Here is a 13,735-nt window from a genome sequence, read left to right as displayed (position 1 = left end):
AAATTCAGTTCCTGAGTCTACTTTCTTCCTGGGAGTGCATCTCACAAGATGGCAAACCTTTTCAAATGAATAATTCGGCCCGCCTAGGTCAAGAGAAGCACCACCGCAAGATCCCAAGCGAGGCCGCCTGCTGTTTTATATTGACTGCGGGTGGAACAGGAGGAGCGGCCTGTAAAGAGAACTGTGTTTCCTTGTTTTAAAGCACCATTTAAAGAACTTTAAAAAACCAGAGATGGCTACAAACAGACCCACCTAGGGAAGAAACCAGCCCCATCAGCCTTGCGGGCAATGTGATTTGCCAGCCCACGTGGGGCGTGACTTGTATAAATGGAGGGAAAATGCTGGCAGTAATGTTTGGCCGTCCTGGAGAGTAGTTGGCTTTGACGAAGGGAGAAAGCCTGAAACGCGTCACATTAAACTGCTGGTCAGTGTGCTTTAATAATTCAGTTCCTGAGTCTGCTCACTTCCTGGGAGTGCATCTCACAAGATGATATATATATATATATATATATATATATATATATATATATATATATATATATATATATATACATACATACACAGACACACACACACACACACTCTCTTTCTCTCTCTCTCACACACTTTTTCTCCGCCATCACGGTGACCGTGATGAAGGAGAAATCGGAAATGCGTTGTTGATTGTCATTAAATTGGATATTTATGCAGCACCCTGGGAGTCTGGTTTCCTTTACGGACGAGGAGGGGGTACTTTTTAAAATTGGTACCACCTCTTTCAACCTCTAGCTTTCTTTCATCTTTCAGTTAGTGGCTTGAGGCTTTCTCAATCACTTCTTAGTTCAGCCTAGTAGAGAATTAATTGCTCATCTAATGCCATTGGCTGTTTGCATGTATCCTTACACCTTCCCTCAAGTTCTTGCATTGAACTACGCCAGGAACTACTTTACAATAGCCCTCTCTCCGCCTCTGATGCTTTCTTCTGTGCGTCTTGCTCCAGTGTGCAAACGCTGCCTACATTAGCACGTTAAACCCACACTTGCCTTTGACACTGCTTGTTTCCTCTATATAGTAGTCCAGTTGATGCTCAATGTGTCCAGTGTCATAAAAAGACAGAATGGTTAGTCATTTAGGAGTCTGCTACTGTCCACATTGCCCAGAGATACCCGGGCATGTCATTTGTAGAAGTAAGGAAAAGATAAACCACAAGGGCCAAAAAAGTGTCTCACTCTGTGGTGGACCTGGAGCCAGGCAGAGGACAGTAGTCTAACAACTTAGGGCTACTGGAAATGTCCATGAATCTACTTTTGTTCGTAGGAGAGGGTGCCTCTCACAATTGGCCCCTTTGGAGAACTCTGCTGAGCAAAAGCAGAGCATTGCAACTGGGAAGTAGATCTAGCAGAAGTACTTGAAGGTGGTCTGAACTGCACATCACTGCTGCCAAGATCAATGAGAGTTAGATGATCGCACCACAAGACCTACTAAAATTAAAGTTGTAAAGAAAACAAATGTGATGCCATAAGGTACTGTCTCAACCTAAACAAAAGGGAGGCATTATGCTTCAGCTGATGTTTCTGTAACAATCAAGTGCTGAGGTGCAGGTAATTGTAAGCTATCGCTGGTCTTGAGTCTGATGTCTTCTAGGAGAGACAACTTGTAGACCCCTCAACCCAGTGCTGGATGGCGGGAGTGTGTGGAACATGTGAATCTACAGCACTAACCGCTACAAACATTGTTACAGCTGAGTAGCCTTTTCCATATATTTTAAGTTATTTTAGCGGTGATGTACATTTTGAAAAAAGGCTGATACGTGTCACCTCATATTAAAAATGTAGGTGGCATTTACTGAATAAATATTTTTCATCCCTTAAAAAAAACTAGAGTGCCATGTACCTCCCCATTGAAGTAGAGAAAATGAAAGTAAGTAAAAGTTAAGTGCCTGCGTGATTAAGCGCGCATAAAGTAAAAACAGGCATATCACCCCTTTAAGATGTCAGCAACGTTCAGCTTACAGGTTGCCTCGCAGCTTCTAGTCTTTTTTTTTTTACCAATAAAGGTTCCCAGATTGCTTCCGGAGTCCAGTACGCTAGCCAACGGGACAAGAAGGCCATCCTCTTAACCCTTTCGATGCTCATGACGAGCTCAGCTCGTCATGATGCACAGTTGAGCTGTGCTGATGACGAGCTGAGCTCGTCATAAATAAAGTAAAAAAGCAATTTCCAGCACAGGAGGGGGAAAACACCTAGCAGCCAAGGTGTTAAAGTTAGCAGCACGTAGTGATTTATAACCTAACAAACTTATAGTTTCCCATTCCTTGTGTGTTAAATTACATTGAGTTTGACTAAGTATTTTCTCAAGATGGCTATCCACCATGTCTAATTGACCAGCACAATGGAGCTCTTGTACCAATTTCCTATGCCGGTGATTTTGGCCTCATAAAGAAGTGTTACCGGCTCACCCATTGTGGGGAGATGTCCACCAATAGTTCTTCTCAGGAAGTGAACAATTTGTAGGTATTGAAATAGCGTTGGTTTCATGGGAGTGGTTATTCTAGGCAGTACTTCTTGGCACAAGATAATTCTATTCTAGACAAAGAAGTGTCTTAACCCCCGAAATCCCAAATTCTCCCAATTTAGTATTCGACTATTGCTAATTTGGAGGCCCAAACAGAAACACTATCGTAAGCTTAAAAACTGGGAAGCTAAGGAACTCAGATTTTCCGAGAATAAATGTTTTAGATGCCAAGCCGCCGGTCAGGGGGACTGACTCCATACCTTTTTTTCTTGTCCTCAATTGAAATCTTTTTGGGAGGCCATACACACAGACATTGAAGAGGCTATAGGGAAAACACTAATACCTTCAGCTGAATTGGCCCTCTTTGGTATATCCAAAGATAGAGGTACTCTCAATGATAATGAGGAAATATTTGTATTTATTTCTTTTACAGTTGCTCGCTCCCTAATACTCCAAAATTGGAAATCTAAAGAACCTCCATCCCATCTAAAATGGTTTAACAAAATGAGGAGGTCCCAGAATTTCGAAAAAGCTTATGCTTGTAGAGTGGGAGCAGTCAGAAGTTTTGAAAGAAAATGGAAGTATTTTGAGAATCTGGAGGCAATAAAAGGGGGGTTAAGATAAAAACTAGATTGAATACTGAAACTAAATCTATATGATTTTAAAAGCAGTCGTGAAATGTTGCTAGACATAACAGGGATGTGGAATTCCTATAGCCCGACGCCCAGGACATTTTGTTTGGGGTCAAGGGCAACAAGTTTTAATGTGCATTTTGTCCTTGGTACAAGCAGGCCCAACCCCCTGCAGCACAAACCCTTTGGCTGCCAGTTTGCAGTACCACATTAAGGATCAGGGAAGGGCACTGCCTGCAGTTAAGTTAATATTTGTGTGCTAGGTTAATGCTGTTCAAACTTGTATTTATTGTTAATTAATTGAGAGCCTTTATTATTAGGCTGAGCTCTCTCAGTAAATGTAAGTTCTGACAGCACTACTGACAGTGGTTCCAGTATAAAAATGTGGACACGCGGTTTCAAAGTTTAGCAATATGAGGCTATGCATAATGCTCCCAGAATGCTCTGATTAGATGCAAATATTTGCAGAAGCTTGAAAGCAAGATTAATGATTATTTGCTTTCACTATAAAATGTTCCTAAAAAATGAAAGTAGGAAAAACATTTTTTTTGCTAAACTACTGTAAAATTTCAGGTACCATTTCTTTGCAGCATCATTTAGTAAAATGTGTTGATGCATGGTAGGGTTTCCCCAAAATATTCATATTAGAAATTAAGTGTAACCAGTTTCAATACGATTTTGGGAAACAAAAATAAACAAGCAATGGCGAAGCCAGTAGGTCTGAAATGGTGGTCAGATTTTTAGTTTTGGCAATGCGTGACTTGTTTTGGCATGGTTTTTGTAACACCTTATTGATGTGAGAGCTGCCAGATCCTCACCATTATAACAAACATTGCAAAAGCAAAAATTGTTTTTGGTCTCAAAAAAGCATGCACTGCCTCATTAGTTACTGGCACTGAACAAAACTACTTTGTGTGCCGATATGCTCCTTGTGAAAGAGCAGAATGCTGTCACTCACCGTGAAGCCAGCCGATACAGAGAGAATGTTAATAAGCACAAAGTCATGGTTAACGCAAGACCAAATTAGGGGCCCACTTTTTAAAGAAAGTCTCTAAAGTGCACCCTTAGTATATGTCCGTGCAGTAAGGGCAGCTATATGGCTTTCGTGAATTCTCAAGAATTTACAGCAGTCGGGCAAGAAATAGTACTCCTAGAAAATATTTGTGAACTGCATTTTAGCATGAGCAAATGTGCATGTGTAGATTTGCTCCTGTGATAGCCTGAGAGTTTGCAAGTTTATTTTTCCTCCAACCACTTTATTCCCAACTCTGGAAGAAGGTTTACATCTGCCATTGTCAGGAGTAAATTTCCAACATTTCTCAGTATTGGATAGGATTAGAGAAGAGTTTTTGAAAACCCGTAAAACATGCAAGTTAGTAGGTTTGCATAGACTCAAAAGGACACTCCAACCCTGGAATTACTGTTTACCACTACCTTCAGTCCCAGTATTTAGATCTGCGGAAACGTAGCAACATAAAGGGATTCCTAGTATTCAAACAGTACTATGGTAGGTGCCCTGGCATAATCAGAGAGGTTATTTAAGAGCTCTTATATAATGAGATTGCTGCCATAATTTTGCGCCGCACAACATGGCACCAAAGGGACAAGTGGATTTTGTTACAGGACAAGTAGATTTATGAAGCAACCTGTCCCATGGACAAATAGATATTTTAATAAATTCCACACCCCTGACATAATTAAACAAGCATATTTCTTAGAACAAGCACTTTATTCCAGGTTGGATTGCACTGTATTGCACTTGCACTTTACGTTCAAAGCTTGCGGATGTTTCACATTGTCTGTATTAGGTTGGATTGTACTGTATTGCATATGCACTTTATGATCAAAGTTTGCGGACGTTGCACATTGCTTGTACTAGAAAATTAATTAATATTTTGTGTAATAAGGATTATATTAATGACTGCTTTCGAGTTTTACGTATTTTAAATCTCTCCCCCTTTTCTCCCCCTTTTAACTTGTTCTTCAATAATGTTTTACTCTTGCGTGACTCTATTAGACCAAGAAGCTTTTTTTACTCTTGTTTTCATTTCTATTGCTCAAATTCTTCATCCATGAATTGTATTTTAACCTCTTTCTGCTCAATAAAAAACTTTAAAAAAAAAAAAAGGTTCCCAGATTGACAATTTCACCCTCTGACCAGCTTCAGACACTTTTTACCTCCTGTGGACAGACCACCAAATCTAGTCATGGTACAAAAGAGCACATACATGTCTTCACCTCAATGCTCTGTCACCAATTGTACCATTGTCACGTATTTTTCAGACACCAAAAAGACCACCACCTCTTGGATTCACCTCCAACGCATACATCTGCAGGTTCGTATTGAACCAACACTCCAACTTCCCCACTACATTCTTTGCCGTTTGCTTACATCACCCCATTCCATGATGGCTTGATCAGAGGTGCTAATAAACTTAACATTCTGGTAGAGGTTCCCATTCCACCGTTTCTGTAATTCTGGAAACTTTGTAACCCAGAGCTACACTGAGACCAATACTAACTCTGGTAGCAGGGTTCACAGAAATTGTAAAAGAAAAATATATCTCTACAGCAATTATTAAGATGGCAACCCAGAGACTTTAAAAAACATACATAAGCCATTGGATCAACACCCTATGTTACTACGACAATAGCATATGCCTGGCAATGTGTTGGCTGGGTGAACGAAACATGCTTCTGCACCAGAAACCTCAGTAACGCCTGGCTGAAAAAGTGAAAGAACTGATGATGCGGACTGCCTGGTTTGTTGTTCTACTGTGGTCTTCCTTAAAACAGCTAGCGATACCAGTTTGCTTGGGAAGTGTGATAGAACGCTTTAGGAGACATTAATCTTCCATTTTTTTTTCTTGTTTGTCCTCATACCCAGGGCCACAGGAATTATGCATTAGGGTTAACTAAATTATGCGGTAGGGTTGACTAAGTTATGCAGCAAGAAAAAGAACATTGTGTGGCATAATGCAGCACATTTTTTGATAGTATTACTTCATTATTTTCTATATTTCACACATGGTGCTACTGTCTGGGCAAAGATTTCCACTCTTTAGTACCCGTTTACAACCAAATACACACATAAGCAACTAAAGATGACCACTTAACCTTTGAAAAGGGCCTTCCAAACCTGTACCAAAGTTCCTTGCTATATAATAGCTGGGAGATTCGTACTCGCTGTCATAAATATCACTACAGCACGATTACAGTATATTCCACAACCCCTGCAAAGAAAGTTTGTAAAAACTAGCTCATTAAGCGAGGCATCAGCTGTCGGGTAGGAAATGAAAGAGGATGACTATCTTTCCAGCTCATTTCTTTTGAACTTTCTGCTAATTGAAATTTCAGTTGGTTTTTTAATAAGGAGAGGTAAATTACAATACGTTTACATTTAAAATGTTTTTCAAGGCTACTCTCCAGTCACAGCCGTTGCGTAATGATTTCCTTTACAGCAGGGCTGTCTCCAGCCTGAAGCACCCACAACAGAGGCACAAAGAGGTCTGAGGGCTCCGCACTGAAGTGTGATCAATGTAGACAAAGGCTTGGCCTCATCTAAAGTGTTCCCTTCAAACTGCAGCTCCACCTCTACTCACCCCCCGTAGCTACAAAAAGGGCAGTGCTTCAGGAAGTCTAATCAGGAGCCATTTGCTAACAAAAGTGTTCATTGAATTTGCAGAGGGAGCCCTTTCACAATCCTCATACTCACGCTAATGTTTGCATCCCCTGCCTTCCAGCCACTGCAATACAGGTAAAATACTTCAACTGCCTGGGAAGCTGTCCTCACCTTCCTTCCGTGCAAATACAAAGCAAAGGCGTTCATATACATCCCACTCCGCTGTATAATTAATACTGCGAGTCAAACCTGAGGATTAACACCAGAATCTTTTATTCACTGTGTACATTTCCCATGTATTTTCTCGACATGTGTGTCCAGCTATTATTTTCACTTTCAACCCTTGAGCTGATCCACTGACCTGGCTGGACCGTTGGTCTAGCAGTAAGCTAGCTGCTGAGGGAAGTTTACTTGATAATAGTACCAATCAAAAAATCCTAACATAGCATAATTGTCACAAGTAAATAATGTTTCTTTCTACATTCTTCTATCTTCGAACTGCATGCTGTCTCAAAAATATTCTCTACATTCCTTAAATCCATCATTAACACCTGTCCTTTTATTAAAACCTCTGTTTGCCACCTCTCCTTTTTTCTCCTCCTTCAAATGCATCTCTTCTTCCCTTCCATCCTCTGCATGCCTCGTCTTCCTGAGCATAACATACTTTGACACATGCATATTTGCCTATTCTGTATTATAGTATTTCTACCAATTTCACACAGCTCATGTACAAGATCACAATCTCATCTCCTTCCTCTGAAAGTAAAACATATGCAACCTAACAATACCTAATCTACTCTAACTCATCAATTAAATCCCACCAACCATATGCCTGAGCTCACCCCCCCTCACTAAATATCATACACAACCACTATTAATTTTAGTCCACCATAAAGAAACTGAAATGACTGCATGGAATGGTTTGCTTTTAGTGCACAAGACTGATCCTAATAACTAACAGTAACCAATAACACTAGACTTACCTTATGTGCCGGAGCAGCGTGCTTCCCAGCGCAAGGAGCTCTGCTGCCACGTCAGGGGTAAAACGCGATATAAATGCAATTACAATAGCAGAGATTTGTACAGGGGTGAAGGCTGCATCGTTGATGCAGCAAACATGCAAGCAAAAGGTAAGACCCACTGGAATCATGCAGCGTGTACCGAAACATTTGGAAAAAAAGTCGGACTATTGAGCATAATGTGCAATTAAAGAAAAAGTATGCAGCCCCTTCTGTGACACTATTATATATCTAGTTTATATTCAAATCACTTTGGTAATGCTAATGAAGGAATCACAATGTGACATGAAATACAGGGGTTTCTTATAAAAGGAAAACCAAATACATTCAGAATTGTAATGTATTTTAGGAAATATTTTTCTAAATGTTATTCATTCACTGGAAGGATTCAACGATGGACTTGAACACGATCCTGGCTGTAGATTTTCATCAGGTATGTTTATTTCAGTGTTTGTCGCCTAAAAACTAAAGGCGTAAATACATACAGTCAAATAAAGAAGTAATAAGATAAAAATGCATATTACACAATAAATACAGTTCATACAGATTCAAAATGAAAAAAAAGTATAACTTATAAAACATTTCTATTCATTGCATTGCAGCCGAAAAACGTTTCCTCAGCCTCCATGCTAGGTACAAATTGAATACAATGACATTATTGGTATCCGTTCTGAAAACTCCTAGGGCATCTGTGTACAATTTAAATCTATAACCAATACTTTTGCGTAAGGGAACAATCTGATACAATGGGCAAAAAAAGTATGTGACTATCATATGCAGTTGCAAATGCTCAAACCGGGCATTTGTTGTTGTCTGATACATCGTGTGACCACTTGGATGTAAAACTCCTTACGGGTAAAATCCCCAGCCTTAATTTGAGGTACATGTTCTTCGCCATACAGGGCTCAATATTGTCCAGGTATTTTTCAAACTTCAATGAACACTTTAAAGACAAAAAATTGTCAATCAATCCACCTCCCTTAACTTCTACAAACCAACCATCCATCAAATAAGACCTGTATTTACTCTTTGACTCACTTTTAAATTAACAGAATGATCTCAATGATCGTTGTTAGAACTGGGGGGTCTCTAGTTGGCAGAGGTAGGTACCACTGTCCAAATAGGGATCCTTGCTTCTTGTCAGGGTAAGGAGCATATACTCTTTATAACCCCTGCTCACCCCCTTGGTAGCTTGGCACAAGCATTCAAGGCTTATCAAAGGCAATGTGTAAAGTATTTGTACCAACACTCATAGTAACACAGTGAAAACACCTCAAACTGACTCCACAACAGTTTAGAAAAATAAAGGTATTTTAATCTAAACTACACAAGACCAAAATGACAAAAATCCAACATACACAGTTCAAGAATATGGTTGCAAAAGAGTTCTTACGGTTGCAATAAAATAATCCACAGTTGCGTGAAAAGTTCACAGTTGCATCACGTTTAGCCAACAGTACCTTTAGATGCGGCAAAGTTCCAAAACAGAAGCTGGTGCGGTGGAAAACAAGCGATGCGTCACTCCTGAGACCTTGGGGAGGGAGGCGATACCTTGTATGGATTCCGGTGCAGAGGTTCCGTAGGAAAATGCTCGCAAAGGAACGATGCGATGATCTTGAGGGACTGCGACGATCTCCGGGGCGACGATGCATGGCTCAGCGGTGAGCTTTCACTCGCAGTTCCTGGATGCGATGGCTCAGCGATGATTCTCGCAGCGACGTGATGCTGTGATATCACCCAGCGGCGACAGGCTCTGAGACGATGTTCGCAGCAACGGAAATCTTCCCGCAAATAAAGGATGTGACTTCTTCAGTGAGCGACGACAGGCGCTGCGACGATCTTGGACTTCGTAGCAACGGGAATTTTCTCGGATGCGATAAAACTGGCAGAAAAGTTCCTTAAAAGCTTAGTTTCCAGCTTCCCAAAACAGGTACAACTTCCAGAGGCACCACAACTGGCCCAAGCACTCTAGGAAGGACAGAACTCTCCCAGCAGAGTTCAGGGAAGCTGGGGGTGAAGTCCTTTTGTTCCTGGGACTTCAAAACAGGGAGCCAGCTCTTCTCAGACCCTTGGAGATTCCTTCAAGCAAGGGGACACAGCACAAAGCGAAGTCCTTTGGCAGCAAAGCAACAGCAGGTCAGTCCAGCAGAGCAACAGCAGAATAGTCTTCCTTCTTCAGTTCCAGCTTTCTCCGTTCCAGATTTCTTCTTGATTCCAGGATGATCTACTTTTCTGTAGTCAGGGGTCCTGTACTTATACCCTTAAAAGTATTTGATCCCTTTGTGCGGGAGGGCTCTGAGCCCAGTCTGAACCAGTTCTGGATGTTCCTTGAGCACTTTGTTTTCCTGGCCTCTCCTTTCTTTCAGAGAGGGGGTAGGGTCGTCAGCCGCCCAGCAAGAGGTGGAGCCAGCATTGTGGAAGGCAGGCACAGCCCTATTCAGGACCAGGTGCTATCCCCTCCCACCACTCAAGATGCAGATGCAGTCATTCAGCCGAGGGCTGACTCAGCCAGCCTCCTGTGGGCTCCCAGCCTCTGTCACTCTCAAACCAGACAGTCAATTCACAAACAGGCCAAGGCACCCAGAAAGGTCAGACAAGAGAACAGCAACTTTCTAAAAGTGTTGTTCTCAAACACAGGATTTAAAAAACAACCTTTCAGGGGCGTGGCCAAGATGTCGGCGGAATAGGACGTGCTTCCCAGTCCCTCCAGCGCCTCCTGACATCTAGCGTTGTATATCGCCCTACCTGGTGCCCATCCACGCTGCTGACGGTGTGCACCTGTGCCCTCTCGATGTCCTGGTCCTGGCGGTGCCCTTATTTTTTAGCTGGGTGAGGGTGTTTTGCCGATTGGAGTGGCGCGGACTGAAGAACCGGGTTTTAGAACACAGCGGCGCCAGGGGCACGCTCCAATGTCTTCGGGTTCACCTGTCTTAGAATACAGAGACACGGGATACTTCTCGGTGACGTCAAAGACCAAATTTATTGGTTGCAACCAGGAACAGAGGTCTATGAAGCACGACACGGGTGGTTCGTCAGAGACTGTACAACTTTAGTATTGCGAGACATCGTCTTTTATGCCAAAAATCACATTCCTGACTAGCATCAATTATTTACGAACTGTCCAATCACACAGTGACATTTCAGAAGGTATTGCATAACGACAAACCCACTTTCAGTTGTCCAGCCCACCAGAAATTACAAGGCAAAATCCAACATTCTTGCTCGGACAGGCCAGACAAACCCATAATAAAAGAACCTCAACCCAAACCATAATAAGCCATAAAAGAAGGAACAGAAACAGATGAGAAGCAAGCTAGAAGGGTGTGTGCATGTACCATAAACTCAGCAATGTCCTGTTCTTTGATCTCTATCTGACCAGCTGCCTAACAAGGAACTGGCTCAACAAGGTCAGCTACGGGCAAGGGAGTCAGTTCGCTCAGGTCACACAGAAGTCAGCTAAAGGTGTACGTGTCACAAAGACTCGCTCGGCCGTAGTCATCGGCCTATGTGAGGGCAACCACAAAATGGCTGTCGTACACAAAATGGAAACTGGAGGTTCGAACGAAATCCCTGAATACGCCGTGTATCCATCAATCGATTATGACGAAAACACTCGTACATACCGCACTCGTCATTTGCGGTCCGCTGATACCAAAATCGTCTTGATACGACGACCTTTATTGAACGGGTTCAGAATCACGGAACCTCAAAACCTCCTTTTGCCCTTACATAGGCAATAAACCCAAACTCACGTCAGTCTGAATCCAGGTCTATATTCATCAGATCATCAAGATGTTGCTGTAGCATCATCCTATTACTTAGCAACTCTCTCTGGACAGGTCTCCTTGTACACGAAGTAGCACAAAGGCCACATATAACAGGAGCACACTGCACGCAAAGACAGAACAGGAAAAGGGTAGCTAAGATCATCCCAATGACCATCAGAATCTTCCATCCCCAAGTGGATAACAATCCCCAAAACCATCCCATTAACGACCAATCTCCTTCGTCCACATGTACAGACTCGGAGATCTTATGTAGCTTGGAAATAGCTTGGAAAACTGTTGGAGCGCTGTCTGGAATGAAAACGCAGCAGCTCGTTTGAATCAATGTACATACCCCTCCTGCAAGTATGACATCTAACGCAACTCTGTTCTGAAGAGTCATAAGGCGATCTGACTGGAGCTCAGCAGTCAAGTTACTAAGGGCACTGGCAGTTTCGACTATGGTGGACTCAACCACTCTCGTCAACTGTCGAATGTTCCTGCTGTTAGCCATAGGTCCCCAAAAAGGCAGAAAACCCTGCAAGAAATCTCCTAATTCTTGTCCTGCAGTATCTTCCTTACTTAAGACACCTCTAGCAACTCTCGTCTTGTGGGAATCTGCCGCAGCTGTATATGTAGGAGGCAACAGGAAGAGACAAAACATGTGCCCGAGAAATCAGGGGGCAACCATGTATACGCTCTATCGTAACAGATGAAATAGGTACCCTTAGCTGCTAGAAACGATGGGGAAGTCTGGGACGCAAAAACATACGTCTCAGTACAGACACTTCCCTTACTGAGCTCTCGGAATATTGCCATTACCTTGAAGACAATAATGACCCTGATGGGGCACTATCCAAATCGGAGAGGATCTTTTTGCTCGCTGGTTTACACTGAGACTAACTCCATATCCAGTCACGTTCCATCCAATATATGCCTGTGTCTCATCTCTCTGGATAGTCTCATAGGAACTAATTCCTCTAATCATATCGACTATACCCTTGATTAGAGCACTATTCTTTGAACTATCCTTCACAGAACGTAGGGGGTAAACTTCACGAGCATAGATGAACATCGTTCTGTATGCCCGCACAGAACCATTGTAGCTAAAAGGCAGAACCAGGTAAGGAATACCTTTATCAGTAGTATGAGGCATAAGACCACACACCCAACAATTAGTCGTGTTCACTACTAGCTGGTGTTGGTGCAGAAGCTGAACAAAGGAATTATTGGTGAATTCCAATCTTCTAATAGATTCATGTTCGGGCAGAGGGTGAAAAGAATGCGAAGAAATAGTAGGAGGAGGCATAGGTAGTGTAGTGGGTGTAAACATCACCTTGAAAGAGAAAGTCACATATCCTATTAAAAACATCATTAAACTAAACAGCATCAACAGACATAATATTAAAAAATGTTTTCTGCTCATCACTGTACATATTTTGCTCTTAAAGCTCATTCTTTCAACAGGTCTCTCCATTTCGAAAAACTCCATCCTCTAACCGTGCTGTTCGCGGCGGTTGGGTCTTCCGTGCTAAGGAATGCGTCTGCCAGTCCAGGGAACGCCCTAAGACCAACCAGAACCGTCAACCTAGTGTCTTCGGCTTGCACTCCCAAGTCTTTACACCGCGACCTTACAACTGAACCAGGATGGCGGTTCGAAAAACAAAAATCGGTCAAAAGAGTTCCTCGGAGGAGAGAGCTTAGATTCAAAAATAGCAAAGAAAATAATTTTATTTTATTTGTCCCACGACTCTTGGTCGCAAATTATAACGGCCTTTGCCAGGCAATGTCTGTTCACGGAACAAAAGCTCAGGTTCGAAAGTGTCAAAACGATTCGACGGAGGCCCAGCTTCTTGCAGAAGGTCGTCGCTTTCTCGTTCAGTGATTGTCCCAATCAAACGTGCATCGCTAAAAGGCAGAAAACGAGGCACGGTTTCAGTTTCAGAATCAGGAATACCATCCTGGACCCACCGGTCGTACGGCAGAGGCAAAGGGGCCCTCTTACAATGTACACCGTGGATCCAGTTCTTTTTACCGCGCACTCGCACTGCTGATCGTGTGGACAGTATTTACAACAAGGGGTGGTGAGGGACAGAGTCTCTGAATTAAGCAGAAACCTCTTACCCAGTCAAGAGATCAGGGCTAGATCCAACACCGTTTTTTAGCTCACTGCACCATCCCAGTTTCAGAACCTGGCTGTATGCA

This window comes from Lissotriton vulgaris, chromosome 1_2 (genome assembly GCF_964263255.1).
Source record: "Lissotriton vulgaris chromosome 1_2, aLisVul1.2, whole genome shotgun sequence".
NCBI lineage: Eukaryota > Metazoa > Chordata > Amphibia > Caudata > Salamandridae > Lissotriton > Lissotriton vulgaris.
Note: the sequence above shows the minus strand (reverse complement) of the source record.